Raw genomic sequence first — 25,562 nt, 5'->3', positions numbered from 1 at the left:
GAGACTTTCACTCCCATTTAGACAGTAATTACAGAATGAAGTTAAAGCTATTTTTTGAAGTGTGTGCTAGCCAGTAAGATGGGCACCACAAACAGAGCTGGACCAGAAACTGTTCTCTCCTCTCACAAAACTATGAGATTTCAAAAATTGTCCCGTTCTGCATCAGGATGAACTCAAGACCTTTCCAAATATTTTATAAAAACAGAGCAAGCCTGAGACCAGTTATGGGAGCCCTGGTCAAGTTCCTGCTCTGCCTGATTTAGAACAGAACTTGAACTCAGGACTCCAGTGTTCAAGGAAAGCACCATAACCACCACACTACTGGGGTGGAGAGAGAAGGTGTCTCTTTTTCTCCTCCACCCTCTGCACTTTCCCAAGGAACATTTCATTTAAACTGACCTTTTGTGAGAAAAGTTTCGGTTTCAGTAAGTCAGCATTTTCTAACCAAAGAAAAACCAACAACATTTTGAATTAGCTTTCAGCCTCCAAGAACTGGTCATTTGACCCAAAAATTGATGGGTAAAATTCCTGGTACATCCAACGAGAGGTCTCTGTGATGGAAGCAGCTAGAAAAGGACTGAAGCTTTTCTCCTTAGAACCTACAGCTACAGTGTGCTAGTAAAGGGCCTGATTCTTACTGGCCTTACTCACACCATGTTTGACATCAGTGGGACTCCTTGAAGAGGAAAGTACTAACTGTAAGATGCATGGCAGAATGAGGCAAATGGAATTGTGACTGAAACTACAGTATTGCCAAATCAATAATAACCTTAGTAACCTCCCACTGGGACTACATTCCACAACAGGATACAGATTTCCTGCAAAGAAATAGAAAATACTCAAATAATCACCCTGTGTTTAGTTTTCAGTCTGAGAGAGGCTGATTATTTGCATTGTGTAATTAGTCTTCACTAAAACAATCAAAACATGAAAAAATAATAAATGGCAAGTTCTTGATTCGAATTCTTCATCTGCTCTTACAGCTGTTACACTAGCAGTTCTGGTGGCTTTAATAGGACTGTACATATAAGGTAAAATTACTGGCATGACAAAGAGGTTGCAAGATGAAGCATTATATTTTTAATATCTTAAAACCAGGAAAATACATTCTGTTAACCTAAAAAACTTCAGGTCTGGTTTGGGATTTATAGGTACAGGGCTTGCTTTGGAAAGAATAGGAGAACTTTAGGCTGAATGAAAAGCACTTGTGGACAGGAGTAATTTGCAAAATTATGCAACACTTTATGCAAAATTGCCAGGATTCTGCCCATTTCCTCTGGGGAAATGTGAAGGAAACTGCACTGAATGGACCAAAAATTGTTCTTTTGTTGCCAATAATTTCCTAACAGGCTATTTTATTATTAGATATGTCACATTCATTGAATGTCTCTGCAATTTTTACATTTGCCCTTTTCACACATGAAGTACAGGACTGCACTAACATGAAGACTGAACCATGCTTTCGCCTTTCAAATCACCACTAAGCTCAGCCACAAGGCATGCACAGATACAGCATGGTCTGCATCTGAGTTGCTTGTATGGTACCTGGTGGTGTGGATTAACAAAACTGACATGTCCTAGCATTTCTCAGCTAAAACACTGCATTTAGTGCCACCTAAGGGAATAGGATTGGAAAATAAGAGATTGTGCAAAGCAAACTACAATCTTGTCTCTTTTTCTCTGACTGCACAGACTGCGACTTGAACACTGTATGTAGAGGTGGTCAAAAATTTTCCAACAAAACATTTTTCTTACAGGAAATGCTCATTAATTGATATAAAAACATTCTGTAGGAACATGTATATTTTGTCAATATTACATTTTGGAAAAAAAAATTGAATTGAAGCATTTTCACAGAGCGAACATTTGAAGGAAACATTTCCATTTGTCATTTTGAAATTTATTTTATATCATTTTATAAAAGATAAAATCAGAAATCAAAAGAAAATAGATAAAAAGTTTAAATCAAACAAAACATTCATTTATTTGACCTAACAAGAATTTTATTTATTTTTCGAAATGTCATTTAATAGGAAATCTCAAATTTGTATTCTGATTCAGAACAATTTTTTTAAATGTCAAAATTGCCCCAGAATGGGAATTCCCAGTTTTGACCTGCTCTAATTATATTAAATAAACCTTTTTGGGTATCTCTTGAGGTGACAGCACAGCGGGCTCACATTATGCTGTACAGCTCAGTTCCATTCAGTGACTATCAGCATGGCACATATTGCTAAAGCTCATGGATGTACATGATTATACCTGCTCTCACTCCTTTAAAAGTTTGGGGCCAGGCACTCCCATGTTAGGACAGCTTTACACAACTCTGCTGGCCCAAAGCTATATTAAAGCTAGTTGAAGCTGCCCATAAGTGGATTACTTCATAGCGGTTCCTACACCAGTAGGGTTGTCAATTTTGGTTGGACGTATTCCTGGAGGTTTCATCACATGACAATCATTAATTAAAGATTAATCTTTAATTCCTGGAGACTCCACAACAATCCTGGAAGGTTGGCAACTGTATACACCACCAGTCCTTCCTGTAGCCAGTAAAAGGCAAAGTTGGGGCGGGGGGGGGGGGAAATGGGTGTAGCCAGGTCATCCTGTAGTAGCTTTGGTGTTTGAAGGCTTTGCTTGGGGGGGCTTATTAGGGCTTCCTTTGATTATGTGCTGCAACCCTTCTCCACTCTCTCCTGACCACACCTCCACATATAGACACTTTAAAAACAATGGTTCAAAGCCCTGCTTTTCCAGAGGAATAAGCTGTTTTAGTCACTCTCATGCCTAAATTTAGTGGCACATCCACATTATGATGTCAGCTGTTCCCATGACATTGTTTTGTTTGTGCAGCACGTTGATGATGCCGGTGGGGAGAGCTCAGACATAAAATTATCCTGTCGCCATAGTCTCAGACCACAGTCATCAGGCTTTAAGGGCTCCTAAAGCATTACATTCTTGTAGGAAATACTTGAATAGCCATTGGGCCAGAGACAGAGTTAGAACGATTCTAGAGCCCAGTGGTTAGGGAACTCATCTGGGTTTCTATGCAAGGTCCACTGAATACTGAAATATTTATACAAAGGGGAACAGCTTAGATTCAGAAGCCACATCCCAGAATATCCTATAGTTTGGTGGTTAGGGCACTCAGCTGGCGATGGGAATCCCTGGTTTGAGTCCCTGCTCCAGAGCAAGGATTTGAACCTGGATGTCCCGCACCCCAGGAATGTGCCCCAACCACTGGGCTAAAGTTATAAGCGGGCACCACACCACCATCTCCATCTCCATCGTGTGAGTCTCGCCCAACAAATAAAAACAAGACAGTTTGTTAATGTGTAAATGAACAGTTCTGACATTTCCAAAAATTTTCTTTTTTTATGTTTCAACTGAAATAATTGGCCAAAAATTGACATAAATTGGTGAAATGTTTCAGTTGACTGGAAACTGCATTTTATGGTAAAAAAAAAAAAAGTTTCAGCTGAAGAATTTCAAGCAGACCAATTTCTAACTAATCATGCCAAAACCCTGGCGCTCTTCCTCATGGTCCACATCTGCTTTACAGCCTCTGAGAAGCAGGCTACTGGGTCTTATGTACTTCACTTTCATTTGGCATGAAAGCAAAGGAGATTTAAATTTGTAGGATTCTTAGTCTGTTAGTAACAAACAACCTATTTGCCAATGTCAACAGCAGGAGGCCCTTGCAATCGATAAATCTGCAATCATAGTTCATTGTTAAATCACACAAAACAATTTCAGTGCATGTTCTGGACACAGAAAATATATTCTCCTTAATGACTGCACAGCATCAGAGGCCCTTAGATTAGCGTAAGATTCAGAGCAAAATCTCTCAGCAGCAGCTTTTGAAATACTATCATCATCTACAAGGAGCTGGTACATTTAAAAAGGTAGCCTACATGTTAATATTACTATATGCTACAGAGATGAACAGGGCCATTTCATACATACTTGGCTCGATTCTTTTTCCACCTCTTTCAGTGTAGCTCAGGGAAACTCTATTTAAATAATTTGAATTGCATTGGTGTAAAACAGATACTTTGTCAGGAAAAGAATAAGAATCATGCTCATTGTATATGGTGACTAATGCTAATGAATCCAGATTAAACAGACTTTCTACCATGTGTCTAGATCTTTCCCCCCAGCATTTTTTCAGTCTCCTGTAGTTTTATTCATTTTGCAGGTAAAATCTAACTACAGTATATCACCATTAGGAGAAAAATGCACAGAAAGGAATATTCAGATTCAGCTGAATCACAGCTGCGCAAGTCTGCAAGCCACACATATACGCTGCAAAGATCAGATGCAACGTAATATTAGCTGTCAAAGATAATTAAGTATGATGTGCAGGTTAATTCACGCAGGTCAAATACTGCATCAAAAAAGCCTCAGTTGAAAAGAAAGCCTGAAGTTGCAACAGAGAGAGAGGAGCATACAAAGGTCTGTGAATCAAGGTATCAGTCATCTATGGAGAAAGTTCTTGAAAAGTTTTGGCACATAGTTAAAAGAAGCCAAAAGTGTAATCAAGACATGTAACCATGAAGGCCTACAAACCGCAGGCCATGAACAGAAATGTAATAAGACAGTTTGCATTCACAATCATGGTACCTACCAGCTCAAATTAGGCAAATACTGCACTGTGGGTGAAATTTACAGTTTCTGTACCAGGTCTATAATCTCTTAAATCCTAGTATTCTGAGATCTTCAGCGGGTCATATGACTTTTATGGGATGAATTCACATTGGAGTGAATTTCATACTTTGTATGTCCAGCTTTGTACATCAGATTTTAACATTCAGGCTCTTCTAATATTCAGGTTCTTCTAGTATGCTCTTTCAGAAGTGGGAATGATGTTCTTTAGAGGCAATAGGATGTTTTGTGTTTTTTCCCTGATAGAATAAGCATGAGGGAGAATTTATATCTAGTTAATGCCCACCAGGGGCGGCTCTAGGTATTTTGCCGCCCCCAAACACGGCAGGCAGGCTGCCTTCGACGGCTTGCCTGCGGGAGGTCCCCGGTACTGCGGATTTGGTGGCACACCTGCGGGAGGTCCGCGGAAGCCGTGGGACCAGCGGACCCTCCACAGGCATGCCGCCGAAGGCAGCCTGCCTGCCGCCCTCGTGGCAACCAGCAAAGCACCCCCACGGCTTGCCGCCCCAGGCATGCACTTGGCGTGCTGGTGCCTGGAGCCACCCCTGATGCCCACGCCTGCCAAACCTCATTCAATTCAGGCTGTAACTGTTTATCACAGATGTGATCTCAACAGGGAGTTTTGCTTTACTAAGGACCACAGAATCAGGCCCTTAGCTGAGTTCCAAACAGAATTAATCAAAAACCTACTTACCTTCTAGTTATGAAAAATGCCACTGACATCTAAAAATAACTTGTTAAAGCTTTTCCACATTCAATAGGCTCTCTGCTCTCCAGACTCTTGAAGACCATTTGACAAATTGATTGCGAGAGAACAGCACCTTTCACAAGAATCAGGGTAAAAAAATAGATACATAAATCCCATATAACAAGCAGATATTGTAAAACAATGGAGGGTCAGAAGTCTACAAGTGCAAGGCACCAGGATACTATCAGCACAGATTGAGGACCGAGGTGTATTAACATAAAAAAATACACGACTTCAAAAATATTGTTAAATAATTTTAAGCTAAACATATTGAGTTTGGATTTTTAAAGAGCTAAGACAGTCTGTTGGGGGAGGAGAATTCAAGCCCTGTGGTAGGACATACAGCTGAAGTGCAATTTAAGGTTGATATTCCCTTCCCACCCTCTGCTCCATCAGAGTGGCTTTTCTTTTAAGCTGTCCCCTCCACTCCCCTCTGAAATACTTTTGAAGAAAGTGGGAAAAAAAAAAACTTGACAGTGCTATTAAGGAGCACAGCTTATGCTTGCCTCCCTCTTCTTTGTGTCTGAATAACTTGGCGTGGCAAGCCAGACACCTCCCCCCCAAGGTTTCTCCTCATAGTAGGTACTTCCTACAGCCCCCATCACTGTAACATCTGTGCACCTTATAGTCATTAACGCAGCTATCTTCACAATACCCCTCTGAGGTAGGGAAGTTCTAGGATACTAGATGTTAGGTGATGGCAGAAGGGATGGTGTGAAGATGAAGAAAAAATGTGGGTCACCGTCTCTTGCCTTAGATTTAGATTGTAAGCCCTTGGGGAAAGGACCTTTTTCTTCTGTGTTGTACTGCACCTAGCACAATGGGGACCTAGTCCATGACTGGGGAGAGGGATACCTCAGTGGTTTGAGTATTAGGCTGCTAAACCCAGGGTTGTGAGTTCAGTCCTTAAGGGGGCCACTTAGGGATCAGGGCAAAAAACTGGTCCTGCTAGTGAAGGCAGGGACTGGACTTGATGACCTTTCAAGGTCCCTTTCAGTTCTAGGAGATTGGTATATCTCTAATTATTATTACCGTCATGCTAATAATAATAATAATGAAGCAAATAAAAGCTATTTATAAGAAGTGTTGATGTTTCCAACCAGAACTGGTCTAGAAAGATTTTAACAGCTCAAAATATAAAAAGTTAAAGGGGCCAGTCCCCAGAATAAAAATGAGTGGAGACAGAAATGTATTGAATGTCGCTCACATAACCAGACGTGCTATTGTCCAAATAATTGTCCACATCATTGTGCACCCTTGTTAAGACTAAAATGGATCTTTTTCCAGCTAGCTCAGGGTTTTTTTCCTTTAGCTCTATGTGTAATTCTTTAAATAATTACACATGTAATAAATCAGTGAAAATCAAAGAAACTGCCCGTCCTTAGAAAGCCAGCTTAATTTCGCATGCTCTGCTGCATATTTCTAAATGCTCCAATTCTTTCAGGCCTGCTTCAACCAGCAGCCTCTTTGTGCAAGTAATCTTTATAAATAACAGCAAATTGAATTTGGCATTAGGTGAGGTGTGAAATTCTTAAGCAGGCTCCTAAAAAAAGGAGACATCAGGGTCATACAGGGGCTGCCATCATGTTGCCTTCAAGCACATGAGCTGTATTTGAAAAAGAAATCAATTACAAATTACCAAGAACACAGCACAGTACAAATCCCTGATCTCTGTACAGGCCTCAATATGTTTTTTAACTGTTGTTTTGAAACTAATTCGTTATGCAGATTGCACTGATTCTATTTAGCTATTTCCGTTCACCATCTTCACATAGCAGACCCAATCCTCAGCGAGGTGCCAATGGAGCTATACTGATTTACACCAGCTGAGGATCTGGCTCGGTGATTTGCTTACCATTGCCTGGTAGATTGTTTTACAATGCTCTCAAGGTGTCAATTCTGGAAACAGAAAACATTTTCCATTCTGAACTCTCCACCGGCTTACTTTCAGTAAACATCTCCCACATGTTCACATCACTCTCCTCCAATTCTACAGCCATCATGATTAACCCAAGAGACTCAGTGAGACCCCTTGACTATGGAATTTCCACCCCCTTGGTCAGTCACCTGTGTTTACTGACACATAGGCCATGCTGTGAAACCACTGTCTCAGGCTTTTCCAGGCAAGAAGGTAGACATTGAATGGGATTCCTTTGGCATTTATCCTGACTGCTAGGAGAATCCTTTGTAAACAAGGAGGCAGTTGGCAAATATTACATTTGTTTAATATATTGCTAATGTTCTAGCATATCATTCATTAATAGCTTTACATTTTTTAAAATTTTTTCAGAGCCTCTTGGTTCTTAAAGTATTTGCTGCCTAAATTGCAAGACCAATGTAGGAAAATAAAAATAGTTAACACTTTTTCATATGCTAAAAGCCTAATGAAATATAGCAATTGTAGTTAAAAACTGTATTTTAAAATATGTATCTATATAATGAAATATATAAATGAGAGAGAAAAGCTAGCCACATTTTCTGAAGTGCTACCTTTTCCGTAAATATGATTGTACCTCTCAGACGTTTGGACCATACTGACTGACATTTCAAATCAAGATGAATATCTCCTTGGAGCCTGGAATCAGCACTCTGTCTCTACCATTTTTTTTTCCTTTTCTTACTGTAGTTAAGTACATGAACACCAGTGCTTGGGTCAGCATGTCCACTTCATTTCTGAAGCAGCCTGACAGTGGGTATCACTTAATTCTACACACATCTAGCAGGCGTGTGCTGAGGTTGGCTAAGTTTATACAAGGTCAATTCAACCTCTACATTTCTTTTTTATTTTAAAAAATAAGTAATAAGATTACATGGCTAACTGAATCCCCTGGATAGGCCTCAGGGGGGTTGTTTTAAACAGAGTGACCTTTTTTGGAGTTTTCTATTACTAAAAAAGTAAGCATTTTTTTTAATGGTATGAATATGAGATACTTCCTCTTCAGAACATTGCAGTCGCTAGCATGTGCTTACTATAGAATACTATGGCATTTCTTTTATAAAGAGGGTGGACAAACTGTAAGGTAACATATAATGTGAAGCATAAAGTACCTGTCCCCTCCTTTAAACAAGGTAATATATCTAATCCAGTTCTGTATCTTGCAAATTAAGGGCCTGATTATGCAAGTCTTCTATGTGGCAAATCCCCTAATGGGAATAATGTAGGATCGGGCTCTAGAATATATATGTTTTTTCTACTTAGTTCTTCCCTTTCACTTGTTTTTGTGGAAAGACAATGCTTTACCAGGTTGAAAACACTTTCCAGGCCTTCAGTGCTCCATTATTTTCTTCCTCAATACATTTGCTTTAAGGAGGATTAAAATCCAGTGTCTTACTTATAGGTGCAGCTACATATGCTAAAAGAATTGCTTTAAGGTATTTTTATAAGCAGCCACCCTGAGAAATGTCATGACAAATCAGAAAGATTCAGTGATAACTTCATTTATGGAGTGCTAAAATCAGCTTAATCCATAGTATGAAAAAGTAGGAGCAGGGAGAAATCCCAAAATCCTAAATCTGCTTTATTCAAACAAGATGAACCTTTATCAGTTTTCATACATGTGTCCAAAGTAGATTGTTTGTGGCAGAGTTGGAAATCAATCCCAGATATCCCTAGTCCCAGTTCAGAGCTTTCAGTACAACACAATTCTCCTCTCCTTTGAGTCTTCAGAATTTAAAAGGGAAACTCAAATACTTTTTACAGTTTATTTTATTCTCCATTGTTAGAAGATTTAAACTATAAACATCCTTTTGCTGCTACTTGTAGTTTTCACTTTCTCCATTTGGCAAACATTGATTTTCTATTAGTGTTTCTTTCAGAACACAAGCCAGCTGCTATGTCTGATGAAAGAAAGAAAGAGAAGCTGTACTCAAAAGGAAGGAAAGCAAATATACAACTATCAGCAGGAATGATAGGCCACTTTCAGACCCTCAGCTCCTGCTAGCTCATCCCACTTCAGACTGCGTCAGATAGTATTAACTAAAAGGGTCAGACCCAACACCATCACAGCTCTGTTGTGTTTTAGTTCCGTCTTTGGGAATTAACTTCATCAGTGATCATGTGAGCAGAGATCAAAAGAGAACAAGTTTTGTTAGTTAAGTTGTGCTCTTTTGGCCAGCTGGATGGCTCCTTCCTCAGCAGAGGACTAAACATTTTCGTTACCGCAAACAGTGCCTTCTGTTCTCATTATTTCTTGGCACCAAAGCGGTAGAAGCTTTTTGTGGTGTGGTTTTGTTTTGTTGTTTTAAAAGAGACTTAAAATTCAGAAGACAATCCCAATAGATATCAACATTAAGGTCTGAAATCCAAGCTGAGATCAACCAAAATTTTACTTGACAGTATCTCTTATTTGGCTCTCCCCAAGTCTACAGTGCATCTCATCAGCCAATTTATGGTACTACCTTTGGGGAAGATCAGTCTCTTTTGTGCCAATATCGTAATGAGGAAGCTCCTCCTTTTCTCGGTCTCCCACAATAACCATTGTTCTCTGCATCAGACGGCAACTGCCCAGATTACTGTCTCCAACTCAGCCCTTTTGTCCTCTGATTTATTTTAATGACTCTTCAACAAATGTAAAGCCCAAAGTAAACATGCCTTTGCAGACACTGTGGAAAACACTGCTAGACTTGAACTAAGCTTTAGTTACAAAGTATTAAAAACCAACCTGGATGTTCACGCAGCCAAGAAATCCATTCTCTCATATATAATCTAAAGTGACCTCTCTCACTAGCTGTGTTCAGTAACACGTCCCCAGATGTGCATGGGGAGTCAGGTAAGACCCTCCTTTCATGCGGGAACTTGAGAGTATTTGATACATCTTGTAACAGAAAGTTTTCTGTTATTCAAACAATATGTTGCCATGGAGAACAACCACCTTCATGCATTGCTCATATTATGCTTCTTCCATTTGTCCATGTGGCCTCGAGGCAGAGACAGGACAGTCTTCTGCATTTGGACCAGGACCGGCTCTAGGCACCAGCAAACTAAGCACATGCTTGGGGAAGCACAATTCCAGGGGCAGCATTCCGGGAGGTTGTTTTTTTTGTTTTGTTTTTTTTGCTTCAGCAGTTGCGCTCTCGAAGGGTTTTTGTTGTTGTTGCTTGGGGCAGCAAAAAGCCTAGAGCCAGCCCTGATTTGGAAAGCACCTAGAACATATCACTGTTGACTAACTGTTCTGTTCCGAATGTAAGAAAATGCTCTCCAGCAGTACTAACCAGTTCACCCCATTTGCACCAACACCCAATTAATTCCCTTCTAACTCAGCCACTCAGTGAGTCCAGAACTTTCAATTTGCTATCTTAAACAGGCAGATAAATCCTGATTAACAGTTTCTTGGACACTTCTTCCCAGCTGACTCCTCCTTCCCAACTGCAAAAAGTTATTTGGATGTGGAATTGGAGGTAGAAATTATTTATATAATGTTGCTCCTTTGCCCAGCAATAGCAGAATTTGGGGCCTTGTAAAGTATTACATTCATAGTAATCATACAGGGGAGTTAGATTAAACACAGAAAATACTCTGTGAGGAAGGCTGCAACAAAACACTACTTTATTTCTTAAAATCCAGACTTTAAAACACAAGAACCAAAAAAGAGAGAGAGAGACAGACAGATAGACAGACACACACACACAAAAAAGCAGGCTGCTCCCTAAGGCAAAGATGCACAGCTCACCCCACTTTGCTCTATACTGGCTGTTTGTAGACTAACTGTTGCTAGGCCCAGGATGCAGGCTTCCCTGCAGAGTCCTCCAGTCTACAAGCAGGACCAGGAAAAAAACCCATTGAATTTAACACAGTTTTCAAAACACAATAGAAGACCAATTGAAACAGCAATTGGTAAAATGGAATCAGAGATTTTCTTATTGTAATTTATTAATTTACAAAATGTACATGAGTCCTGGAAATAAACCGAGGTGGTAACAGACAGGCAACTCCCTTCTGTGGAAACCTCAAGTCAGGTACAACTGCCCTGTCCCCAGAAACAGCTGTCTTGCTCCTCACTCTCTCCCGGGGCTATCACAAATCCCACCACCAACCCTTCTTGCTTAATGCACAGCCTCTTCTTCCTGCCCCAGTCCCTGTGTTTTACACCTAAGAAACTCCTAGTCCAAAGCTGTTCACTGAGATATCACGGCCTGGAAAGGAGAACCTGGGCAGCTACCCTCATTTTGTGTAGTCGCTTTGCTGTACAAAGCAAGCTGAAAGTCTTCACTGCAAGTGCACTTTAACCCACACAATATCCTTAACTCCTCTCTGGCTGTCAGTGGCACGTGACTATTTATGAAGAGTTTATTCCTTTGTGCCCAGAGACCAATGACCCTCTAGTGGAAGAGCTGTAACAATAAGGAATACAGTAAGTAGAATTCGAACTTGAACAAACTGGACCTTTTTGTCACAGGCCCTTAAATGAGAATTATTTTAAAAACAAAATTCATATTTCAGTCTGGAGTAGCTCCTGAAATTCAACTTTTATATACGTACAAAGAGACTGAGTGAGCACACCTGTAGTTATCATAGTGTGGGCAAAAGGATGAAGATAAAAAATAACCCAAGGGACAATGTATACACTGAGTTTATTAAACTTACCTGAAGTTCAGTCTGACCAGCTGTTAGAAGCAGCAGTTAGTCAATAAATACTACAACTGACATGTAAGTCCGGAGCAGGGGATGAAGCAGCAGATCCTAGTCTAGTTTCTGATCTGAATTATGCCAGTGTGAGTCTTTTCACTGGCAGAACCTGCATGCACACATCTGAGTGCATGTGCACAAAGGACATATAACAGAAGCACTACAATCTCCATCCTGGGATGCTCATGCAGACAAAATTCTCATTGTAATCAATAGGAACTTTGCCTGGGTTGGGGCCACCCGGGCAAGCCTAGGCACACCACATTCCCAGGGCCACTGTGGTTCTGCCTTCATGACTTCACCCCTATGTCATGGCCCTGATCCCACTTGGAGGGGCAGTGGCTCCCTCCCTTTCCCATGAAGCAGTGGCAGTGGCAGTGTCATGAGGTCCCATAGGAGTGGCAGTAAGGACCCTGTACCGGGCTTCTCTCTTTCAAGGCTCTTCCTTGGAAATAACTTCCATGTTTTTAGTGTCACCAAGTAAATGCACCCTGGATGCAGGAATACTTACCTGCAGGAGCAAGAAGGGACTCTTCCCCTTTGGAGAGGCAGGGGTAGCAGGGGGCTATTACTTACATTCATGGGTGCCAGGTTTGTATCATTTTTGGTGGTGCCCAGAATGGGTCTAAGCAGAGCCGTCCTGTCCATAGGATGAACCGAGACACTCACCCCAGGCCCCACGCTTCAGGAGGCACATGGGCCAGGGCAGCCTGAGGAGTTAGCAGGGGGTCTGGCACCGGCAACAGTGAGCGACCCGGCCCCAGCCCACCCCACCATCTCCCGGCGTCACTTTGGGGAAGGGGTGGAAGCCAGAAAGAGGCAGGGTGGGGGTTTGGGGAAAGGGGTGGAATGGGGGTGGAGAGGGGGCAGAGCAGGGGCGGGGTGGGGTGGGGGAGGGCAGGCTGGGGCCAGGTCATGTGCTGCTGCTGGCGCCAGGCCCTCTGCTAACGCCCCCGAGGCCCTGGACCCCACAGTAAAGGCCCAGGATGGTTGCCCAGTCTGTCCAATGGATGGGACAGCCCTAATTATATATAAGCCCAAACATTGGTGAGGCTGGGCCCATGTTCCTGAACATTGGTGGAGCATGGGCACATATGACTCGCTGCCTATGCTTCATCCTAGATGCTGAGGTTTCTGCGAGGGTGGAGAGGCTGGACCTGCTTCATTCTTCTTGTCCTGTCGCCCAGAGTTTTCAGGGGAAGTGGTGATGGCGCAGTACCCAGAGCAGTGCATGTTGGAGGCAGTACCCCACTGAGATGCATGGTGCAGTTGTGCCCCACTCTGAGTTATTATTCCAGGCTGTCTTCAGATGCAGGCTTACATCACTGTTACACTCCACTCACATTTTAAGGCTTTTTTCTTCTTTTTTTCCCCCCAGTGGAAGCTGAATTTCCGGTATATTTACAAGACTTCAGGAGCCCTTGGCATAGGCCTATAATGCCTATGTCTTGATCCAACCCTGTGTATAAAAATTGCAGGATTGGGCTCTCTGTCTCCCTAGTATATCTTGTTGGAAAGCAGGGTAGCTCACCCCACTGTATTAATGATCACACTAAGAGTCAAGGAACAGTCTTCAGTGAGAAAAGCTCTTGGCTCTTTCCTCCCACTGGCAGTATGCCAGAGAGCAACTTCGATTTCATTCCCTTAAAATGACAGTGACCACAAGAAACAAGAGATTTTGCTTTACTCATGTCACCAAAAGCTTCTCAGGTGCTACCTGAGCTGCACCGCTCATCACACCGCTGAGTCGCTGCTGAGTCTTTACAGTGCTGTGACCACCATGTGGCAAGCACAACAGAACAAACTTAATTCTGTCTGCAGTGGATTCAGCAAATGACACTAATGACAGACATAAGAAATAACACACCCACCCCCCCCGCCAACCACAGTAGGAAGTGCTATTGTTGGTGGATTGTACCTATTTTGGACAAATACCTAAAGAGATGGGACCATTATTTAACTCCTGACTCTTACATTGCTTCGCATACCAATATTGAACTATAGCCAAATGGAATTGATTATCCAGCTGGTCACATGTTCCGTATGGAATGTGACACTGCAGTCAGATGGCATTGCTGGTCTGTCCCTGTGTAGGCCATTTCAGAGTGACATTGGCTGGAAGAGCATTACCTTTCTATTTCATCTATCAGCGTGTAGCACAGCAAGAACGAATAGGGCAGTGGTTCTCAACCCACAGCCCAAGCAGCACCCAGCTGCAGCCCATGCAATATCCTCAGGGCCATAAAGGTATATATTGTGTGGATACAAGCCCACATAACACACAGAGCGCTGCATAGGCGGCCCACAATGGAAAATAGGTTGAGAACCACTGGAGAAGAGGAACAAAGGGAAGTGGAGGAGTGGTATGCAGGGAAGCGTGCAGAATGCAGGCTACCACCATGGAGACTTTATCCAGTGCTGCACATTCATATTTCTCTCTCTTCCTTCCAGGAAAACCCTGCTTAACAAAAAGCTAATTTTACACTGAGAGGCAGTATGGGCAGTCCAGCTGGCTATGATAATAGTGACAAAGGAGGTAATAGATGCTATTTTCTCCTAAACTAGACTTGCCTACCTGCAGGGAAGAAAACAATTTTAAAATTTAGCAAAAGCATTGTAGCCCATATCTGAAGGTTTGGTTCAGAATGACAGCCTGTTTCATCCAAGGATCTCAAAGTGCTTTAACCAACTTCAGTTAATTATACCTTAACAAACATCCCTAACAGGCAGGTGTTATCCCCTGTATCAGATTGGGAAATTGAGGAACAAAGGTTCAGTAACTTTAATTTCCAAGGCTTTACAGTAAATGACTGGCAGAACCAAGACCACCACCCACATTTCTTGACTGCCAATCATGTACTCTAACAGCTAGCGGAGACTTTGGTTAAGGTTGGATAATTACCACTACAGTGGACTGATTAGCTCTAGAACAGGCCTGGGAATGGTACACCCAGCATCACAGAAGAGCTCTGTGTGGCTCTAGCGCTTGTCTCCCTCACCAATAGAAGTTGGGCCAATAAAAGATATTACCTCGCCCACTTTCTCTCTCTAATATCCTGGGACTGACAAGGCTACAACTGCACTGAGTACAACATTAGCCAAACATTTTCAATTTCAACTCCAAACTAAGGTTCAAGCCAGTTCTTTAACTGAATGAGTTAATCCTTTCCATCTGAAAGAGAAGGATTCTGCAATTCCATGACAAAGAAGGGAAACATAGTTCACTGGTTAAAGGCCAGGATTGAGAACTGAGAGACTCTGCTATGCCATAGTAGACTCCAAATATGAATTTAAGCAAGTAATTTAACCCATCTGTCTTAATTTATTCACTGGCACAATGGAAACACTTGCACGACTCATTTGTGATGCTTAATTAAATGTTATAAAGTGCTTTGAAATCCTTGGAAGGAAGGTTTTACAGAAGGGCTATGGCTTTCATTCTAAAGGACAAACATTGTGGCATTTATGGCTCATATAGTCATTGACTAAGCTCATCCTTCTCATTTTTAAATTTTTAACTAAGCAATGTTTAATGAAATTTGCTAGACTAACGGCTTGTGTTGTCTCTGCTGGTAATGCAAAAGCAAACTGTTGTAAGTACGGTACCCTGAAGGCAGACATTAGGAGTTTCTCTGTTGAATCCAGCAGAGAAGTTTCTTGCATCTCTGTTGAATGCCATCATGCTGTGATTAGTTAATCATTAAGTACATGGTGCTTTTAATTAACTGCCAACTCTGCTTGGGCATCTGTTCTAAAAATCACATCCGATCATGCTTTTCCCACTCTGTGGTTATGGAGCTCTTCAATAATACAATTGTTGCTCCGTTCTTCATCTCTCCCTGCTGCAAGAGAGCTCATGCCCAGAGAACACTGCAAGGAATTAAAATGTAAATTAGTAGTAGTGGATGGGAAAAGTAGTAAATAAAAATTTTTAAAAAATTCTTGAATAAATGGTAAGAGAAAACTAATTTTTAAAAGCCAGTTTAGACTTCGGAGAAGTTCAAATTTTTGCTGGTGGAAAATAAAGGAACAATACTTTCATATTTTACTCCCATTACACAGTTTTTGTAAATACTATACAATTGTTTAAAATTAGGAAAAAATTTCTGTTTTTCAAAGAAGACTGATCACAAATATAACTCAACCTCCGAGCCATTTCACAAGACTCAAAGAAAGGAAGGAATGTATGGTGTGGGGCACATGCACACACCCACCCAGTTTACGCCACATGGTTTAGCTGGATTCAGCAATCACACTTCTCTAGCAGCTGAAGCTACATCTTCGCACACTTCACTGTTTTAAAAAAGGCACGTTTTGAGGATATATTTAAAAATGAGTTGATAACAAACACCACAACAAACCTGGTGTAAACACCTAGGGGAATGATATGAATAAGAAGGGGTTTTTGTTATGTTTTGTTTTTTTAAAGAAAGCACATATTGATTTAAAGGTAACATGAAAATTGCAAAACTTGGAGAATGAAAAAGGGTTGGGAAAGAACTTGATACGGAGACTTTCACTGCTACTGTAGATCTGGTTCAAAGCTAACTCCAACTAGTAGTGTTAAAGCTGGCTGTGGCTATTGACAGCATTTTGGAAATGGATGAGGAGGTCAGTCCATTTTCTTGTGGGCAGACATCCAGATTACAGCTGGTCCTTAATGGAAGTCTCAAGGGACCAAGGATTTGGGGGCACATAAACCAAACTTCACTGCTCTCCCCTAGAAATCGTGGGCCAAATTCAGGTGGTGCAAAAGCAGCAGAAACTGCCCCCATCTGCTTTGCTGAGGGATTCCTGCAGTGTGGTGTTATGGCTAGTGTGAGAATCAGGGCACTGCAGCTGCCTACGTGCTATTACTGGACCCCTCCCCCATACTGTCCTACTCTGTCCAGCTCAGGGTTGGTACACACCAGCTCGGAATTGGGTCTGATAAGAGGTGTAATTCCATTAAGCACCCACTTTCTCCAGCGCTGAGCTTAGCCCATGGAAAATGCTCACAAGTAAAGTGGCCGTTGCTGCTTCTCTCCATATTGTACATATTCCACAGTTTATCAGAAGGCAAGACACACATCAGTACGGCATCTCCAGCACTAAGAACAGAAGGAAGAGGAAACATTATTAAGCTTTAAGAGATTTTGAAGGAGTGGAGCTTTGCTAGGTTCATCTATTGTAATGTCTAGTAAGACACTATAGCCCACCAATAGCAAGTGTAGAGCTAGCAGGCATGAGATCATTTGGTTACTGTGATTTAAATGACTGTAGCTAGAGCTATTTTTACATAAATAACTCCATTAGAACAGAAGGTCAAAGTATTCTCTCGCTCTTTTTTTAAATTGTGTTTAAAATGTGCAAAGGTGTTCCATTTTGTAGAGAAAAGAAGTGTTTAGGAATTACACAGCAAACATGGTTTTCTCATTGTTTCCAGTCTGAACTATATTAGGACACAGCACTTACATAAACTGAGTTCAAGGTGTTCATTGGAACAGATTGTTTTCTGATGACATCATAAGAACACTGTCACTTAGGCAACTGAAAGTGTTACTATAGTAACTACATCTTTTACAGCTCTGCTATTGAAGGACACTGACCGAGATGTTAAAAACGTGAGCTGGAGATTTGCTAGTTAAATGTTTGCTGATACTGACGAAGCAGAAGCAACAAGCCTATTTCAGATATACCGGGTAGCAAATCACTTTTGACCTTCCTGAGAGTTTGAATATGGGCATCCTTGTATGGGTAATGCAGCTTTGCGTTAAAAAACTGTAATGGTCTTAGAATATTCCAGGACGCCCAGCAATGGCATTAAACAATACAGCAACCTGAGATAGGCCTAAGCCCTGACCCTTTCCCCTAGTGCAAGGCTGTTAGGATCTGAGGGATTGCTTTAGAATAGGGGTTGGCAAACTTTCAGAAGCGGTGTGCCGAGTCTTCATTTATTCACTCTAATGTAAGGTTTCGCAAGCCAGTAATACATTGTAATGTTTTTAGAAGGTCTCTTTCTATAAGTCTATAATATATAGCTAAACTATTGTTGTATGTAAAGTAAATAAGGTTTTTAAAATGTTTAAGGAGCTTCATTTAAAATTAAATTAAAATGCAGAGCCCCCCTGGACCGGTGGCAGGACCCAGGCAGTGTGAGTGCCACTGAAAATCAGCTCGCGTGCCGCCTTCAGCACACGTGCCATAGGTTGCCTACCCCTGCTTTAGAAAAAACAAACAGCTGCTACATGTGCAGGTTGTGAGATCTGGAATTTTGATTCTCTCACAGCTAGGGAGAGCCCACTGGTATGTGAGGACAGAAATTTGAATTCAGCTTGGTTCCACTTGGGGCAGTGCTTTGAAAAAGAAGGGCGCTTGATGTCAGCTGGCTTTGAAGAGTTGTGGAGATGTAAAAGAGGGCATAGGAGTGAAGCTTCTGTTTTTGTCGTCAGCAGTGCTGTCCAGACTGGGATTGGGTGAAACTCTCCAGTTCCACACTGCTTATAGTTTAATTAAGAAGTGCCAGATCTGGGGCAAATGTGTTTACGCTTCTTACTAGGCCCAGTCAAACCTTGAAACGTAAAAAAAAACCTGAGACTGAAGCCACTGAGTTTCACCACCCCCTTCCGCCTGCATGACGACCAAATCATTTGCTAATATTTACTATTCTAATTATGCTGGTTAGCTGAGTAAGCCATATGGTATTGTTTCTGTTACCTGACTGTCTTATGCAACTAGCCAACACAGCATGAATCACAGAGTTTTTACAATCAAGTACACAGTCAGTCAGCTCTCCTTTGGTAAGCATCCAAGCACAAAATTTGCCATTTCTGGATATTTGTGCTAATAAAGCTTGAGTGCTCAAATATTAGAGGGAAATATACAGGAAAGGGTCATGAACACAGTCAGATGAAAATTCACTCTTGAATCTGAATAAACGTTGGCAGACTATTTCTCTTTAAAATGCTATTGCGCTATAAGCTAGTGTTGTGGGTGGTCTACAGGTCACAGCATATGGCTATTAAGAATTGGGAGTGAACTATGCAGAGTAATTCATGGAAGTCTTGTTAATGGCAATGTGGTAGGGTTATTCTGAGGCCAGTTGAATTAAATTGTGTAGTAAAAATAGAATGTGAGTGTGAATGTAAAACGTGAAGGATAAAATTCTTCATAGTGAATCTACCGCCACATTTTCCACTAATTAGCCCACTTGCTGGCCATCTCAGCAGAGCGGTTAGAACCAAATTACACACTTACCTCTGGAGGTGGTCTCTCAACAACAGCACAATGAGATGCAATGGCAAGCAGCAATGTTATAAGACAACTGTGTTGTACCTTCCTGGGGAGAATGAAAAACTTCCATTTCCAGGTCTGTAAATCCAGCACCCATTTAGCTACATTGATCTGAAAGAACTTATTTTTTTAAATGTATCCTACTAGGTGTTTCAGAGGGCTCAGGCCATTTTTTTGTTTCAATAAAAAGAGATTCAGGCCAATGCTAATATTCATTTCTCTGTATTACATTGTGAATTTCCTATTGGCAGTGCAGTGCCTTCCTCAGCAGAAACATACAACTACCCCATCATCTGTAAGAACAGGGATGTAGAAAAGGCCAATTACCTTTTGAAGACAAGGAAATTACTTGCTTATAATTGAGTTCTCTGAATATGGTGTCCGCTGTTAGAGCCACACTCATCCTCCAACCATCCCTTGAGAGCTGGGGTTTTATTCCTATTTAAGTTATAATTATAATAATTAGTCTGAAAAGGATCTGGGAGTTGGGGGCTATGATATACCATATAGACCCCTCAGGGGATATTTTTGCACTAACTCATTATGACCAGTTCTAAACTTTACCATTTAATCTAGTTATTCAGTACCCAAGGTCACACCAGCTGACCCACGAGCATGAATCCTTAGAGGCTCTCACCTTCAGAGAACTACAATTAAAAGGTAAATAATTCCCTAGCTGCCCTCTCTGGGAAGCAATGAGATAAGTCAGGGAATGGGATCCAACCACATCCTCATTATTATTCTAGTAACTTAACTAATTGCAATGGTTACAAAACAAAAATGCAGGAGAAGTTACAGTTAATTTAGAATTGGACTGGGCAAAACTCAGTCTTCAGTTAACTGGGGGTGGGGCCAAGTGTGTGTGTGGGGTGTCACTCAGACTCCAAGCAAAAATCTAAAGGGCTACACCCTGAGAAATCAAATTAATCACTACTTCAAGGTCTGTAAAATTCATGCACTGAAACTAGGTCACAGCCTTATCCATCATAATACGTTGTATTGATTCAATAATGATTTTAAGCTTCAAAGTATTTGAAAAAAAGCTTAAGTTAAAGGGGTTTTAGACCATTTTAGAGTCCGTTAGCAGTTATCTAAACTGCAGTTCCCACCTTAAAATGTTCTTTAAAATGACATCATGATCTGGGACAACAGATTCCAAGGAATTTGCCCCCACCTGAATTTCCAGAATGAGATCAGCCTCAAGTTTTGTAAACCATTGGAGCAATAGCTTTCAACTGCATAGTCAGGGAGCACGTGTGATGGGGTCAGAGCTAAAAATAGTTCACTAGAGTCCTGAGGTAGTTAGAGCATCACTCTTAGTGGCAGTAAAATAGTGCTGCTCAAATTTCAAATATATTCACTTTGTGACTGGAATTTTACAGGAGAAATTAATTTCACCTGCAAATCAGAGACCTCCACCAACATTTGTGCCAATAAAATCAAATCCATTATGTCATGCATCAGCAATACATTCCATTGATTACAAGGACAAAATTAGAGGCTGGATGAAGACCCTTTAGAAAAGGTGGCTTTTCAAATCTAGATTAGAAAACGTAAGGCAGAAGAAGATTCTATTTTCTAGATATAAAATATCCAGAATATATACGAAGTCTTCTAGAAAACCAGAGTTTGGTACATGTTGGCATAGGGCCATTATGATGCAATATGTCAAGTTTCTATGAGGACGCCATAGTACACATTGACATTGTGCTTCCAGGATATCTCAAGAATTGTAATTCTTGGATTGACTGAGCACAGTGAATGCCATGCAGCACATAACACACAAACACCCAAAAACAAAGCTATAGGAGTCTTCTTGTTTTGCCTAGAAAATGAAGAATGCTGATACTTTATCCTGAAGTCCTGGGAGCAGCAGGTCTGGCATCCTCAGCTTGGTTCCCAGCTGCACCCAGTCCTTCTACTCACAAGACATAATTAAGTACAATAGGTAATCTTTGCTCTGAAGCAGGTCCACAAAATGAATTCTTTTATTCCTGCCCAGGGTTAATATCACATGAGGGAGCAATAGGGAGAAGTCTGCATGGTTATTGTCTGAGCTATATGTTTGCTGGAGATAAATAGACTTCAATTTCTAATGTTGCTAGTTCTGAAATATCCCACTGTTTTTCTAAATTAAATTATAGGGGTACTACCATACTAACAGCCAGACACATTAACCACAGAAACAACATTTCAGACTATTTTAAAGTCCTTGTGCTGTAGAATTTGGGGGTCAGGAGGGGAAGCAATAATTTCAGACACTGGTGTTTTAATTTGGACACTTAAGTGCTGATATGAATGTAGGGTCTTGGGATTTGGGTATGTGATAGGTTTTCTGGGGCTCAGACCCTGTGCAGAGATGCAGAGCTATTCTGAGGACTCACCCTGGTAGCCAGATCAGCTGAGTCTGTCAACTTTAACAGGGCCATTAAGCTTTTCCCACAGATCCACTGACCCCTGGCCCTGTGGGTGACACCATTTATGGGAGAAGACTCCTTAGTCTTTACCCTTTTGACAGAATCCTAAGGGTGCAGGCTCAACACACTGTTCCTTCACTGCCTATTAGAGGGTAAAGGTAGTTTCATTACTAGACAGTCTAAGACTCAAATGGTCTAATTAATTAACAGGCAAATTTATTAAGGTGCCAAGTACTTGATTTGTGCTCATGCTGGCAAATTGTCAATAACATGTCTAAATGGCCATTTGAGAGTAATAGTATGGTAATTATGTGTAAAATTGTAACTGCATCTTCAGGAGTTCTCAAACGTGGCTTTTACAGTAGATTTTTATAAATCAAAAAATATTCGAGGAGAACATATTCATACTGAAGTTTCCCTATGGTAAGTTTCCCCAGGATGATCTATTCTTGTATTTAAATGTCACATCAGCCAAAGCTACAGAAATTCATGTCCAGATCCTCTCACTCATACTGCCTAGAAAAACCTATACCAGCTGATATTATGAAATACTGAACTTCTCAGACAATGTGATTAAATTCTCATTCAATAACAAATACATTACCTAATCTCTTGGTCTGGTATCTAGCACATCCTATAATCGTAAAAGACCACAAGTCTCTCCATTAAGCCTGCTTTTAGTACACTGCATCACCAACCATTAGTTAATTTCCTCATCCAATGGTTTTAATGTAGGCTGGTTGCTATCGATATCCACCTCCCAGTGGAAACACTTTCCTTTGAGTACCCTGTTTCATCAAGCTATTAGATGTCCTAAAATCCCTTGGAGTCCTAGATTAGTGAATTCGAACTTTTTGTGTATTTTTGTTTTGAGTTTCACCTTTGTGAGAGATGTTGGTAGGTGAATGATTTCTCTGCAGTTTCCAAAGATTTACTGGTTTAATTTAATACAGCTCTGAAAACAGACTCAGACTCCTTCCTTTCCTAGAACAGTTACCATCTGTGAACACTACTAAAGCTCCTACCTTTACCTTGTTACCTACAATCCCTCATCTCTCGCCTTTCGCCCCCCATATGAAAACTAAAACCACTCTCATTATAATCAATCTATAGCTATGAATTCAACACTGCAGGGTAGAAGGTTGCAAGTTTGTAGGACTAGCTAAGGAGATATCTTTCCTGTACTTCTTCATTACAATCACAAAAAAGACTAAGCTCTAGTGGTTAGTGCAGGTGACTGGGTGTTCCAGGATCCACCACTGCCTCACTTTGTGGCCTTTCACAGATCACTTAACCTCCCAGTCTCTCATTCTACCCATCGGGAGTACTACGTAGCTAGCTCACCAAGATATTTTGGAACAAATTAGTTTATGAAGCTCCATAAAAAATGGGACATGCAAACACAGCGAGCAGCTCACATTGGAACCTAGCCATGGACCCAGGCTGGATCTGGATTAGTCTGGGAGTGTTTAGATCTGAGGTTTTGGTTCAGGCCGTTTTCCACAGAAAACAATACAACCTCTCCCCTCCTCCCAGAACACATACACACCTTTTTCAAGGAATACGTCATGCAGTAGGGGCTAATTTCTCTATACTTGCCAATGAGAGTTCATTTCTGACGTAACAGCTTCTCAAGCTTGGGTTTTGGTCCCAACATCAACATTTAAAATCTGCACCTGGAATCTTGGCATTCATAGCCAACTGTGTATATTCAGCTGTTTGGCTAAGTACCTGATCTGTCCATGGAAGTGCCTAGATGTGCAATTTTTAAAACCTCTCTGAAAACTGTACCCTAAAAATGCAGAAAATTGCCTATTTATCACAGCCAATGGACAAATTTATCTTGTAACCTTGTGGACACAAGCTACAGGAAAGAAAGCATATACACTGCTACCTCGATATAATGCCACCCAATATAATACGAATTTGGATATAAAGCGATAAAACAGTGCTCGGGGGGGACGGGACTGCGCACTCTGGCGGATCAAACCAAGTTCAATGTAACACGGTTTCACCTATAACGCGGTAAGATTTTTTGGCTCCCAAGGACAGTGTTATGTCGAGGGAGAGGTGTAATATCCCCATGGTTGGAGGTGATATTCTTATGCCAAAAGGGTGATTTTTGGTAATTCAGCTACGTGGAAGGAGAAAATGCTTCTAATTTTGTGTATATATTAGGGAAAAATGTTTTCCAGACTGGCAATGGTCCAGCAAGAGACAAGAGGTAAGAGAAAGGAGCCTCAGTATTATTTTGAAAAAGCTTTTACAATCACATAAACACACTGAGGTCTTTTATAGTACCTCAAGTTTGCAGTCTGTAAAATATACACTAGGAGCCTTTATTAAACAACAGTTAGTGTTGTTCCATAAAATATTCCCTTGTTTAAAATACTCTATTTTAACTGCCTTCAGTTTTTATATCAGTACCAATCAGATGAAGATGAGTACATTACAAAATTCCAATTGGGTAAGCGAGCTTTGCTCTTTTACTGAGGTCACTGTCCATTTAATGTTTTCATTCTGGTTGCCAGGTAATCATTCCAAGGCATATGCAAGAAAACCCACATTACTACCTCACAGTTCTGTATCCACAGTCTACATCATCATTAACATGGGCCAGCAGTAGGTGCCTTTACATAGAATTGCTGAGCTTATTATAAAATGTAGGGCAATCATGTAAGCCATTTGCAGTTAATCTCTTTGCACAGACAGGCCCAATTACTTCTGAAAGCACACTAGGGGGCTCCCCCCACCCCGCCTCCAAGATAAAAAATGGCTGACACAAACTGGAAGGCCATGGATAGTGGTGTTATGGATTGGCTGGACAACAAAAGAGCTAAGACCTTGAGGGTCTCCAATGACAGGGAGTCATTTCAGGTATGGAGAAAGAAAATAAGATACTTATTTCCCTTAAATGTCCAGGCAGTTTGTGGTACAAATTTGTAACAAAAAAACGTTAATGGAGATCTCTCTCTAAATAAGAGCCATGTGAAAATGGCAGCAGTTTAACAACAATATTCTTATTCTCCTAGACACCTAAGAAAGCTACTGTGGATTTCTTACCTCTATGAAATAAGATAAAAGATTTAACTTCTCCAGTGAGTCAGATAATTTTGCAATAGGTCAACTCTTCCCCCTACATGTACATAGACCACTGACATAATTGTAGAAAACTAACTTGTTAAGGGTTGTGCAATTTCTCTCTTGTCATTCAGCTGAAAAGGATTCGAAGATCACTTGAGACTATGAAGAGCATGAACGATAATCTGATGAAGCAGGAAGAAAGAAAAGTGAAAAGATGGCTAGCAAAACAAGCTGAATTATCACCATCGTCGTCATATAAGAACTTATACAAGGTAATGAACGGCTTTTCCAAGGGACACCATGCAATACATAAAAACAACATAAGAAAACAAGACTTGTGGTTTCTATACGAGGAGCTCTGCATGCTGCAGATGTAAGCAGATCATGCTGGTCAGGCAAGCCAGGGGATGAGAGGGGAGTTCATGGCTGGGGATAACGGAACAAGTTAAGTCTTGCTCCACCCTCCAAAACTTCTTTCCCACCATGACAACTTGAGTAGCCACCAATAATCCTTTGGGCCAGACCCTCGGCCGCTGTAAATTGTCATAGCTCCATTGACGTAATTGGTTTCAATAACCTTGTGACAATTGGCACCTGTGAGCATCTGCCCACAGGGCCGATGCAAGGATGTTTTGCTCCCTAGGCGAAACTTCCACCTTGCATCCCCCCCCCACGATAGCTCCCCCCTCTGCCCTGAGGCACCCCCCTCACCCCAGCTCACCCCTGCTCCATGCACGAGCACCCCATCGCTGCT

At 41.2% G+C, this 25,562-nt stretch overlaps 1 long non-coding RNA gene across 1 annotated transcript in view; it reads left to right on the top strand.

Annotated features, from left to right (window-relative positions):
- Positions 1 to 25,074, top strand: part of LOC116828670 (uncharacterized) — a 108,673-nt gene extending 83,599 nt beyond the window's left edge. The window contains exon 4 of the long non-coding RNA XR_012657273.1: positions 24,940 to 25,074. This is a non-coding gene — a long non-coding RNA (uncharacterized LOC116828670). The remainder of the gene's footprint in view (positions 1 to 24,939) is intronic.
- The last annotated feature ends 488 nt before the right edge of the window (positions 25,075 to 25,562 follow it).

Source organism: Chelonoidis abingdonii, chromosome 19 (genome assembly GCF_003597395.2).
Source record: "Chelonoidis abingdonii isolate Lonesome George chromosome 19, CheloAbing_2.0, whole genome shotgun sequence".
NCBI classification, from domain to species: domain Eukaryota; kingdom Metazoa; phylum Chordata; order Testudines; family Testudinidae; genus Chelonoidis; species Chelonoidis abingdonii.
Note: the sequence above shows the minus strand (reverse complement) of the source record. Positions and strands in the feature narration are given on the sequence as shown.